The following is a 13,846-nucleotide window of genomic DNA, read 5'->3' on the forward strand; positions in this document are numbered from 1 at the left end:
TTCTCTGGAGATTCCTCCAGGAGGTTACCCGTGTCAATAATTTGTTTCTTTTTATTCTTCAGTATCCATGGCATGGATGTACCACTTATTGAAAAATACCTGAATGGTTTCCACTTTGGGGCTATAATGAGTAGAGCTGCCATAAACGTTCATATTCAGGTCTTTGTGTGGATACAAGTGTTCATTTTCTGGGGTAAACACCAGGAGGGAAATTGTTGGGTCCTGTGGTAATTGCAGATTTAATTTTTAAAGAAACTGCCAAACAGTTTTCCAGAGGGGCTCTCCAGTTTTACCTTCCCACAGCAATGTTTGAAAGACCCAGTTTTCAGCATCCTTAGCAGTGTTTGGAAGTGTCACAATTTTTCCCCAGCCATTCTGATAGTGTGTAGCAACATCTCATTGGGGCCGTAATTACAATTTCCCTAATGGCTAATAATGTTGAACACCTTTCCTTATTTGCCATCTACATATCCTTCAGTTGAGTTGTGGTAGTTTGTGTTTTTTGAGGAATTGGTTCATTTCATCTAAGTTGTCAAATGTATGTAAAGTTGTCTATTCCCTTATTCTTCTCATAGTTGTGTCTGTAATAATACCTTGTTTCACTCCTGATAGTAATTTGTGTCTTTTCTAATTTTTTTCTTTGATGGTCTGGCTAGAAGTTTGTCAATTTTATTGATCTTTTCAAAGAAGAAACTGTTTCATTGATTTTTTCTATTATTTTTCTGTTTTCAACTTCATTGATTTTGCTCTTCATTATTTCCTTCTTTTTGCTAGTATTGGGTTCATTTTGCTCCTCTTTTTTTAGGTGCTTCAGGTGAGAATTTGGGTTATTGATTGGTGACTTTTCTTGTTTACCTATATGTTCATTTAGTGCTATAATTTTCCCTCTCATGACTGTTTTTGCTGTGGCTCACAATTTAAATATGTTGCATTTTCATTTTAATTCAGTTCAATGTATTTTTTATTTTCATTGAAAATTTTTCTTTGTCCCATGAATTACTTGGAAATCTGTTGTTTAGTTACCAAGTGTTTGGAGATTACATAACACAATAAAATTAAAAAAATGTAAAATAAAAAAGTGAATACTGATTATTCCTATTGGCCAGGGATATTGGGTTTTTCTGTATCCTTGCTGACTTTATGTCTAGTTTTTCTTTCAGTTGTTCTGTCTATTGTTGACAAAAGGATGTTAAAGTCTTTAACTACAATTGTGGATTTATGTATATCTCTTTTTAATCCTATTGGTTTTCTTCACATAATTTGCAGCTCTATTGTTTGATGTGTACACAGTTGGGATTGTTTTGTCTTCTTGACTCTTTTATCATTACATTATGTCCCTCTCTGTCTCTGTTATTTTTTTTTTCTCAGAAGCCTACTTTCTCTGATATTAATATAGCCAGTCCTATTTTCATCTGCTTAATGTTTGCCTGATACATTTTCTCCATCCTTTACTTTCAACTTTCCTACATCATTATATTCAAAGTGAGTTTCTTTCAGACAGCATACAGTTGAGTCATGCTTTTTTTAATTGTTATGTTAATCACCATACATTACATCATTAGTTTTTGATGTAGTGTTCCATGATTCATTGTTTGTGTATAACACCCGGTGCTCCATGCAGTATGTGCCCTCTTTAATGTGCAGGCTAACCCATCCCCCCACCCCCCTCCCCTCTAGAACCCTCAGTTTGTTTCTCAGAATCCATAGTCTCTCATGGTTTGTCTCCCCCTTCAATTTCTCCCCCCCTTCATTTTTCCCTTCCTGCTATCTTCTTCTTATTTTTTTTTATTTTTTAACATATAATGTATTATTTGTTTCAGAGGTACAGGTCTGTGATTCAACAGTCTTACACAATTCACAGCGCTCACCATAACACATACCCTCCCCAAAGTCATGCTTTTAAATCCACTCTGCAAGTTTCCATCTTTTAATTTGGGTATTTAGACCATTTAGATTTAACTTAATTATTGATGTTAGGACTTAAGTCTACCATTTTATTTTTTCTTGTCCATTCTCTCTGTTTTTTTCCTGTTTCATTGATCTTCCTTCCTACGAACTATTTGAAAAATTTTTTTGAACTTCATTTGTACTTACCTATAGTGTTTTTGAATGATATCTCAAAAGAAGTGACAGCTTCTTTAGTGGTTAGTGTAATTACGTATACATAACTTATCACAGACTGCTGGTGCCATCATTTTACCATTTTACCAGCTCAAGTGAAGTATAGAAACATTACCTTTCTTGGAACCCTCCTACACTGTTGGTGGGAATGCAAGCTGGTGCAGCCACTCTGGAAAACAGTATGGAGGTTCCTCAAAAAGTTGAAAATAAAGCTACCATATGATCCAGCAATTACACTACTAGGTATTTACCCCAAAGATACAAAAGTAGGGAGCCGAAAGGGTACATGCACCCCGATGTTTATAACAGCAATGTCCACAGTAGCCAAACTGTGGAAAGAGCCAAGATGTCCATCGACAGATGAATGGATAAAGAAGATGTGGTATATATATATATATATATATATATATATATATATATATATATATATATATATATACACACACAATGGAATATTATGCAGCCATCAAAAGGAATGAGATCTTGCCATTTGCAACGACATGGATGGAACTGGAGGGTGTTATGCTGAGTGAAATAAGTCAATCAGAGAAAGACATGTATCATATGACCTCACTGATATGAGGAATTCTTAATCTCAGGAAACAGACTGAGGGTTGCTAGAGTGGGGGGTGGGGTGGGAGGGATGGGGTGGCTGGGTGATAGACATTGGGGAGGGCATGTGCTATGGTGAGCACTGTGAATTGTGCAAGACTGCTGAATCACAGATCTGTACCTCTGAAACAAATAATGCAATATATGTTAAAAAAAAGAAAAAGAAGAAGATAGTAGGAGGGGAAGAATGAAGGGGGGAAATCAGAGGGGGAGATGAACCATGAGAGATGATGGACCCTGAAAAACAAACTGAGGGTTCTAGAGGGGAGGGGGGTTGGGGGATGGGTTAGCGTGGTGATGGGTATTAAAGAGGGCACATTCTGCGTGGAGTACTGGGTGTTATGTACAAACAATGAATCATGGAACACTACATCAAAAACTAATGATGTAATGTATGGTGATTAACATAACAATAAAAAATTTTAAAAAAGAAAAGAAATATTACCTTTCTCTACATCTCATTACCCTCTCCACTTAATATATTGTCTTAAATATCTCCTCTACATATATACATATATTTAGAACCACTTCAGACAATGTTATAATTTTACTTCAACCATCAAATAACTCAAGGGGTGCCTGAGTGGCTCAGTTAAGCATCTGACCTCGACTCAGATCATGATCTCGGGGTCCTGGGATGAGCCCCACATCAGGCTCTACACTTAGCTGGGAGTCTGCTTGTCCTTCTCTCTCTCCCTCTTTTCTTCCCATGAGCTCATTCTCTCTCTCTCTCTCTCTCTCAAATAAATTAATAAAATATTTATTAAAAAAAAGGCAAGAAAACTCATGAGTGGAAGGAAAGCTTATTTACTTACCTAGTAACATTTTTGTTTTTCTTTTCTGATTTTCTGAGATTTTTTTCTTTTTCTGTTTCTTTTATGTTTAGAGAACTTCCCCTAGCCATGATTTTAGGGTACAAATTTTCTTAGTTTTCCTTCCTCTGAGAAAGACTTGATTCTACCTTCATAACTGAAAGATTTTGTTTTGCTGTCTATAGGATACTGGGTTTACATGCTTTGACAGAAAAAAACATTTTGCCAGGTCTTTCTTGCTCCAGGTTTCTAATAAATCTGCTGCCCCTCAAATTGAGTTCCCTCTACAGGTAGAATGCCATTTTTCTCTGACTGGTTTAAACATTTTTTTATTTGTCTGTAGTTTCCAGAAGTTTAAAGGTGGATTTTTGTGTAGATTTTGTTGGAATTATTCTGTTTGTGATTTGCTCAGTTTCTAGAATCTGTGAATTTATATCTCTAGCCAAATTTAGGGAATTTTCAGCCATTTTCTTTTAAAGGCCTTTATTCCTGTCCTCTGTCCCCCTTTCTCAGACTCTGATGAAACAAACTTTAAACCCTTTTAGAATCATACAGGTCCCTGAGGCTCCATTCTTTTTTTATGCCTATATTCAATCTGAACAACTGCATGATTTCTATTATTCTATTTCCAGCTTAGTGATAGTTTTCTCTGCTCCCTCCATCTGCTAGTGAGCCCAATCATTCAGTGTTTTTATTTTTTATTTATAAAATTTCCATTTTGGCTCTCTTTTACACCTTATATCTTTGCTGAGATTTTCTATTTCTTTTCTGAGGCTTTCTATTTTTTTTTTTTAATCTTAGGAGTGTTTCATTTGTGTTCATAATTGCCTCTTGGACCACTTTATCTCAGCTACTTTAAAACCTTGTTAGATATGCCTAACACCTCTGTCATCTGAATTTTGGCATTTATTGATTCAGTTTGAGAGATTCCTGGTTAGTATGAAAACAGATTCTTTTGTTAAAGCCTAAACATTTTCATAGCATGTTATGTGACTCTGGATCCTATTTGAACTTGCTGTTTTAGCTAGCCTCTCCAGCAAGAGAAGCAGAGGCACTGCCTGATTCCTGCCTTGTGGAGGTAGTTCAGGATCTTCTCTACTGCCAGGTGGGGGTGGAAGTCCAGACTCCCCATATCATCTCCACAGACACCAGGGAGTGGAGAGCCTCATTATAGTCTCCATAAGGATGGAAATCTAGGCTCCCCACTAAGGTTTTAGTGACATAAGTGAGGATGAGGTCAGTTTTTTCTTGACTGGCATAGAGGAGTTAGTATCTAAAGTTTTCTGTCTTGTTAGACTGTCCCACCCTGGACCTTTGGCTAAAGAGAGTGGACTTCTGTTGGAATGAGAAATAACAAACCTGGGGCACCTGGAGGCTCAGTTAAGCATTTAACTTGATTTCAGTTCAGGTCATGATATCAGGGTCGTGAGATTGAGCCCTATATCAGGCTCTGCACTCAGTGGGGAGTCTGCTTGAGGTTCTCTCTTTCCCTCTCCCTCTGCCCCTCCCCCAGCTTGTGCTCTCTCTCTAAAATAAATAAGTCAATCTTTAAAAAAAAAAGCAAATAACAAACCTTTTACAAAATGGCATTCACCGTCTTCACTAAGTTTTTCAATACAGATCAATTTTGACATACTAGGCAGGGTTTAGGTGAAGGAAAGGGCATCCAATGGATAGTGCTAGCCCATATCAAAGGTTGTGCTTAAGGAAGGAGACTGGTCCCAGTCAGAAGCATGGTGGGCTGTGGTGGGAGCCAAGGCCCTTGACACCCTCTGTCTCCATGGTTATATCCATCAGTAGCTCCTCCACTTGATATGAACAATTGTATCTTTCTCATTCCTCTATAAACTGTGGGAAAGCAGATCTAGACAAGTCCTCCAACTCCACTTCCCTCCAGATTGCTATGGGTGAACATTTCCTTTGCAAAAATTCTGGAGCCACCCAGGCTATAGGACCAGATAACATTACTAAATTAAGTTGTTTAGTGATTTATTTCTCCCTCTCTCTCCATACCTCTTTCCCTCCACTCTGACCTCCATGAAGCCTTCTCTACCTGCAGGATTGAGGATCTGCTCAGGGGCACAGATGCCAGCCATTTCACAGAAAGAGACACGCATGAAAGGCTGTGCAATGAAGGATTCAAGGTCTGCCTCAAGGGAGCCCTGTTCCATTTGGATTAATGACCTTGAAAAGCAAATAAGCCTGGGAAGGAAAGTGGTCCCATCACCCATTCCTTCATCTCATTCATTATTTATCGGCCATTTGCCAAGACAGAAGCTGAGCTGCAGAAGCAGCAATAGCCAGGGATGTTGCCAAGCCAGCAAGACACATGAGACATCAGCCCTGGAGTCAGGACACCTGGCCTCTTGTCTCATTTTGGAAAAGTTGCTTATCCTCCCTGGCATTCATCTGTCTTTGTGGAGCAGATAGGCTTGTGTGACTTGTAATTCCAGCCATGATAGCCTGATGTGGTGTTTCTTTTTATAGCAGTGCCCTTAAGTCTTACTCCCAGGGTGGCTGAATTGGGAAAGATCCTGTAGAAATCACCCTCATTTCAAATCAAATCTCTTTTTGTCAGGAAGAAGGCCAAAGCTGTTATTCCCAGGACTTTAGAGCAATTCTCTGACCTGTAGCCTATCTTGGGGCCTTCTCTTATGGGTGAATTTGCTGTAACACTGAGCAAGTTGAAGCTAGTTCCACCATAGATCAGGCTCCCCATCTTGGCAATGGGAACAGTCCCACATTCCTGCTCTTTTTCCAGTGGCAAGGTGAGGCTGAGTGATTAAGTACAGAAGGGGCTTCTTTTGCATGTACACTGAGCAACCAGATGTAGGCCATGAGTTCCCAGCAGAACAGGGCAGAGCAAGCTAGGCACCTGTACGTATGCATACCTTGGGGTGAACCTGCTGTGTTAGAAAGCTCTGGAGGCCCATCACTGCATTGTCCAAGGTGGGAGGATGTGTGGGGTAGGGAACGAAGTCATTACCACCCCCCGGGCGATTTTTTTCTAAGAGTGGCCCCACAGATTCACATTCCCGTTCAAATGGATGAGAGGGTGCATGCTACATATGCACCATTGTGTCTAAATAAAAGCTGGAGGTCTCCCAAATTCAAGCCCTCCCTATTGCCAATCCAAGGACTCTCTGTTCTTTGGCCAAGAGCATTGCAGTATGTTTTGTCCCTGGCTTACTTTGAAGTTGCAACAATCAAACTCTGTGTCAGCTCAAGAATAAAGGAGATGATTGAACTAACATTTTTCAACTCTTTGATGGGATAAGGTGTACAGTGAGCAAGTGGGAGGAGGCAGAAGGGGCAAGGACTCAGATCTTGCCACTTCTACCATCTGTGCCCAAGGCCACTGCTCTGGCCCCAGTCTATTTGTGACTCACAAATTTAAGTGTCCTAACAGATCCATAGCCAGACAGGTGTGGAGCAGAGGAGGGCCTCCTGAGAGAGAATAAAATAGCTCTGGGCAGAGGTGGAAGTGTAAAAGGGGGACTGTGCAGTCCCCACCACCAGGCCTGCAGAGGGTCCGTCCAGGCACTGAAAGTCCCCTCTCCTTCCTGACAAGCCACACCAGTGGGACCCACAGGAGAGGTACAGTTCCTCAGGGAGGACTGCAGGGCCTCTCTCACTGGCCCTGGATGAGGTCGATGGAAGTGAGTTGACCCAGCCCCAGCACATCCTTTGAAAGGCTAGGAACACAGGTAAGAGAAGACTTTTGTCATGTCCTTTTGTCCTATAGAAATCAACATCTAATTTTGAGAGTGAAGAAAATGCATTAAGTAACAACAGAAATGGTACTGGTTATGCACAATTGCCCTTGATGGCCCTTTAATACTTGAGGAGAGAATGGTGTCATGACAAGAATTACACGGTTGGCACTGGCTGAGCTAGGAGGTGCTGGGGAAGGAGACCAGGAGCCATTGGAACATACCACTTTTGGTCCAGTTCCCGCCAGAAAATCAGGGGCACACTCCACAGGAGACTTGGGGACAGTTATAGGAAGTACCATTTACCAGGGAAAACCAACAGGGAGGACAAAGGACCCACAGTCAGAAGAAGGGTTATATTTCCCACCCCTCAACCCGAAGGGGTGTCATCTGGGGTCTTCTGGCCATTCTCTCTGGCCGCAGTCCTGGGCTTCATTCTCTCTCCCTTCCTTCTTCCCTCATAGAGTAGAGCCAAATCATTTTTATGTCCCTTGGAAACAAAATGGTCTCATTATTTTACTTACTTCATCTAGTTCCTTGATTTTCCTCCTACTTGACATGCTAACTTCTGAAAGATTTCTCATTTTTCTACTCTATTTGTGATTTCATCATTTCCATGGGAATAGGTGTCTGTCATGGCTGTTGTATTTGTATTTTCTTGGTATCTTAGAATAAATTTTCTAAGGAAAGACTTCTTCACTCCACTTAACACTGCCTAAATTCTACTATCCCTGATATTAATATTTTCTCTCCTGCTTTTGTTAATTACCAGTTCTTTGGTATATCTTTATCCATCAGCAAATTTTCAACATGCCAAGATTGGTGTGTGGTAGCTGTGTCCCTTATGAAAATCCTATGGGTTTGACAGTTGTTAGAAGACAAAATTCAACTATGATCTTATTGGCTTTATTCAGTGTTTCATGAATTGAACAGCATCCAATCCAGCAGATAGAAAGGAGTTCAGTGGAGCAGCACAAAATGAAAGACTTTAATAGGCAGGAGGGAGCAGGAACAAGAAGGTTACAATGGAGAAAAAAAGCCAGATTGGTTATCACTAGGCTACTTTCCTTTAGGGGATGGCAGGCAGATTACCTCAGTAGTGCTGATGAGGTGATTCCCAACTGACTGGTTAAGATTCCGTTTCTAGGAGAACCCAAACGATAATTAAAACTAAATCTCCAAGGGAGGAGCAAGATGGCGGAGGAGTAGGAGACATGGATTTCATCTGGTCCCAGGAATTCAGCTGGATAGGGATCAAACCATTCTGAACACTTACGAACTCAACAGGAGATCGAAGAAAAGAATAGCAACAACTCTCTCATCAGAAAAGTGACCACTTTCTGGAAGGTAGGACGTGCAGAGAAGTGAATCCGAGGCGATATTCAGGAAGATAGATGGCGGGGGAGGGGGCCTCCATCAGCCACTTCTGGCAAGGGATAGAGCAGCAGAGCACAAAATCGGAACTATTAGAAGTTGGCTCCGCTGAGGGATGTTGCACCAGTGACTAAGCGGGGGGTGAAACCCTCGCAGGGACAGTGTGGTTTCAGGACCCTTGGGGTCACAGAAAGACCAGGGGTACCTGAGTGCAGCAGAGCGCCCAGAGATCGGAGTGGAGAAGCCAGTTGCAGAGACGGAGCCGAGGCACGGGCTCTCAGCTCGAGGTTGCCATAAACTGTGATCCGTGGCACAGTCAGGCCACTGCTCCTCCAGCAGGGACCCAACAAGCAGCAGATCCAGGGAGACACCCCTTACTCCCCCGGGAGAAGCGGCGCGGGAGCTCACCGCAGGGATCTGCTGGGTTTGGAGACTCCACACGGGGTCGGGTGCCAGAGATAGAAATGCGTGGTCACAGGCTGGGTGAGCACGGAGTGCGGCCGGAGACCGGAGAGACAGGAGTGACTGACTGCTTTTCTCTGGGGGTGCACCAAGGAGCAAGGCCCCGAGTTCTCAGCTCCTCCCGGGGGGAGATTGGGAGGCCACCATTTTCACTCTCATACTCCAAAGCAGTACTGAAAGCTTGCAGGGAACAGAAGCTCCCAAGAGAAAACCTGAGCAGATTAATTAGCCTGGACCCAGCAAGGGCGGGGCAATTCCGCCTCCAGCAAAGACATTGGGGAACCATGGCAACAGGCCCCTCCCCCAGAAGATCAGCAAGAACAGCCAGCCAAGACCAAGTTTACCGATGAATGAGAACTGCAGAACTCCAGCGCTAGGGGAATACTGCACATAGAATCCATGGCTTTTTTTACCATGATTCTTTAGTCTTTCAAAGTTAATTTTTTTTGTAACTATCTTTTATTTTTTTTTGAACTTTTCTTTTTTCCTTTTTCAACCAACATCTTATCAATCCCCTTTTTAAAAAATCTTTTTTATTTTTCATTTTTAGAGTCATATTCTATCCCTTCATAGTAGTTACCCTTATTTTTGGCATATATATGTAAGTTTTTCTCTCTTTAAAATTTTGGGATACAGTTTCTTCTAGCAGATAAAAATATACCCTAAATCTCTAGTGTATGGCTTTTTCTAGTCTCCTGCCTGATCACATTCTCTCCCCCCCTTTTTTTTTAAATCCTCTTCTTTCTTTTTTCAACCAACTTCTTATCTTATCAATTCCTTTTATAAAATCTTTTATAATTTTCATCCTTACTATCATATTCCATCCCTTCATCAAATTAACCCTTATTTTTCTACATATATAAGTTTTTATTTCTTTAAAATTTTGGGAGGCACTTTCTTCTAACAGACCAAAATACACCCAAAATGTAGTGTGTGGCACTGATCTATGCACCAGCCTGATCATATTTGATCATATTCTGTTTTTGTTTTGTTTTGTTTTGTTTTGTTTTTGTTTGTTTTTATCTTTTTCTTTTTCTTTCTTTTTTTCTTCTTTCTTTCTTTCCCTTTCTTTTCCCCCAGTTTCAGGTCTTTCCTGATTTGTTTAGTATATATTTTCTGGAGATGTTGTTACCCTGTTAGTATTTTGTTATCTCACTCATCTATTCTCCTCTGGACAAAATGACAAGATGGAAAAAAATCACCTCAAAATAAAGAACAAGAGGCAGTACCAACTGCCAGTGACCTAATCAGTATGGACATTAGTAACAGAACTAGAGTTCAGAATGATGATTTTAAAGATACTAGCTGGGCTTGAAAAAAGGATGGAAGTTATTAGAGAAACCCTTTCTGGAGAAATAAAAGAACTAAAATCTAACCAAGTCGAAATCAAAAAGGCTATTAATGAGGTGCAATCAAAAATGGAGGTTCCAACCACTAGGAAAAATGGGGCAGAAGAGAGAATCAGTGATATAGAACATCAAATGATGGGAAAAAAAGAAGCTGAGAAAAAGAGAGATAAACAACTACTGGATCATGAGGGCAGAATTCAAAAGATAAGAGATACCATAGAACGAAACAACATTAGAATAATTGGGATCCCAGAAGAGGAAGAAAGAGAGGGGCAGAAGGTATATTGGAGCAAATTATAGCAGAGAACTTCCCTAATTTCAGGAAGGAAAAAGGCATCAAAATCCAAGAGGCACAAAATCCTCTCAAAATCCATAAAAATAGGTCAACACCCCAACATCTAATAGTAAAACTTATGAGTCACACAGACAAAGAGAAAATCCTGAAAGCACGTCAGGAGAAGAGATATGCAACCTACAATGGTAGAAACATTAGATTGGCAACAGACCTATCTATCCACAGAGACCTGGCAGGCCAGAAAGGACTGGCAGGATATATTCAGAGCACTAAATGAGAAAAATATGCAGCCAAGAATACTATATCCAGCTAGGCTGTCATTGAAAATTGAAGGAGAGATCAAAAGCTTCCAGGACAAACAAAAACTAAAGGAATTTGCAAACACAAAACCAGCCCTACAAGAAATCTTAAAAGGGGTCCTCTAAGCAAAGAGAGACCCTAAAAGCAACATTGACCATAAAGGAACACAGACAATATACAGTAACAGTCACCTTACAGGCAACACAGTGGCACTAAATTCATATCTTTCAACAGTTACAATGAATGTAAATGGGCTAAATGCCCCAATCAAAAGACAAAAGCTATCAGATTGGATTAAAAAACAAGACCCCTCGATATGCAGTCTGCAAGAGACTCATTTTGGACCCAAAGACACCCCCAGATTGAAAATGAGGGGGTGGAAAACCATTTACCATGCTAATGGACACCAAAAGAAAGATGGTGTAGCAATCTTTAGATCAGACAAATTAGATTTTAAACCAAAGACTGTAATAAGAGATGAGGAAGGATACTATATCCTACGTAAAGGGTCTATCCAACAAGAAGATCTAACAATTGTAAATATCTATGCCCCTAACATGGGAGCAGCCACTTATATAAGCCAATTATAACAAAAGCAAAGAAACACATTGACAACAATACAAAAATAGTGGGGGACTTTAACACCCCCCTCACTGAAATGGACAGATCGTCTAAGCAAAAGATCAACAAGGAAATAAAGACTTTAAATAACACACTGGACCAAATGCACTTCACAGACATATTTAGAACATTTCATCCCAAAGCAAGAGAATACACATTCTTGTCTAGTGCCCATGGAACATTCTCCAGAATCGATCACATCCTAGGTCATAATTCAGGTCTCAACTGGTACCAAAAGATTGGGATCATTCCCTGCCTATTTTCAGACAACAGTGCTTTGAAACTAGAACTCAATCACAAGAGGAAAGTCGGAAAGAACTCAAGTACATGGAGGCTAAAGAGCATCCTACTAAAGAATGAATGGGTGAACCAGGAAATTAAAGAAGAATTTTAAAAATTCATGGAAACCAATGAAAATGAAAACACAACTGTTCAAAATCTTTGGGATGCAGCAAAGGCAGTCCTAAGAGGAAAGTATATAGCAATACAAGCCTTTCTCAAGAAACAAGAAAGGTCTCAAGTACACAACCTAACCCTACACCTACAGGAGCTGGAGAAAGAACAGCAAAAAAAGCCTAAACCGAGCAGGAGAAGAGAAATAATAAAGATCAGAGCAGAAATAAAGAAATAGAAACTAAAAGAACAGTAGAACAGATCAATGAAACTAGGAGCTCGTTCTTTGAAAGAATTAACAAGATTGATAAACCCCTGGCCAGACTTATCAAAAAGAGAAGAGAAATGACCCAAATCAGCAAAATCATGAATGAAAGAGGAGAGATCACAACCAACACCAAAGAAATACAAACAAATATAAGAACATATTATGAGCAACTCTATGCCAGCAAATTAGATAACCTGGAAGAAATGGATGCATTCCTAGAGATGTATCAACTACCAAAACTGAACCAGGAAGAAATAGAAAACCTGAGCAGACCCATAAACACCAAGAAAATTGAAGCACTCATCAAAAATCTCCCAACAAATAAAAGCCCAGGGCCAGCTGGCTTCCGAGGGGAATTCTACCAATCATTTTAAGAAGAATTAATACCTATTCTTATGAAACTGTTCCAAAACATAGAAATGGAAGGAAAACATCCAAACTTGTTTTATGAGGCCACCATTCCCTTGATCCCCAAACCCAACAAAGACCCCATCAAAAAGGAGAATTACAGACCAATATCCCTGATGAACATGAAAGCAAAAATTCTCACCAAAATACTAGCCAATAGGATCCAACAGTACATTAAAAGGATTATTCACCACGACCAAGTGGGATTTATCCCTGGGCTGCAAGCTTGGTCCAACATCCACAAATCAATCAACGTGATACAATACATTAACAAAAGAAAGAACGAGAATCATATGATCCTCTCAATAGGTGTAGAAAAAGCATTTGACAAAGTACAGCATCCTTTCTTGATCAAAACCCTTCAGAGTATGGGGATAGAGGGTACATACCTCAATATCATAAAAGCCATCTATGAAAAACCCACAGCAAATATCATTCTCAATGGGGAAAAACTGAGAGCTTTCCCCCTAAGGTCAGGAATGCGACAGGGATGTCCACTATCACCACTGCTATTCAACATAGTATTGGAAGTCCTAGCCACAGCAATCAGAAAACAAAATGAAATAAAATGCATCCAAATCGGCAAAGAAGAAGTCAAACTCTCACTCTTTGCAGATGGTATGATACTTTATGTGGAAAACCCAAAAGACTCCACCCCCAAACTGCTAGAACTCATACAGGAATTCAGTAAAGTGGCAGCATATAAAATCAATGCACAGAAGTCAGTGGCATTCCTATAAACCAACAACAAGACAGAAGAAAGAGAAATTAAGGAGTCAATCTCATTTATAATTGCACCCAAAACCATAAGATACCTAGGAATAAATCTAACCAAAGAGACAAAGAATATGTACTCAGAAAACTATAAAAGACTCATGAAATGGAAAAAACGTTCCATGCTCATGGATTGGAAGAACAAATATTGTGAAGATGTCAATGCTACCTAGAGCAATCTACACATTCAATGCAATCCCCATCAAAATACCATCCACTTTTTTCAAAGAAATGGAACAAATCATCCTAAAATTTATATGGAACCAGAAAAGACCCCAAACAGCCAGAGGAACGTTGAAAAAGAAAAGCAAAGCCGGCGGCATCACAATTCCGGACTTCCAGCT

Source organism: Neomonachus schauinslandi, chromosome 10 (assembly GCF_002201575.2).
Source record: "Neomonachus schauinslandi chromosome 10, ASM220157v2, whole genome shotgun sequence".
Taxonomy (NCBI): domain Eukaryota; kingdom Metazoa; phylum Chordata; class Mammalia; order Carnivora; family Phocidae; genus Neomonachus; species Neomonachus schauinslandi.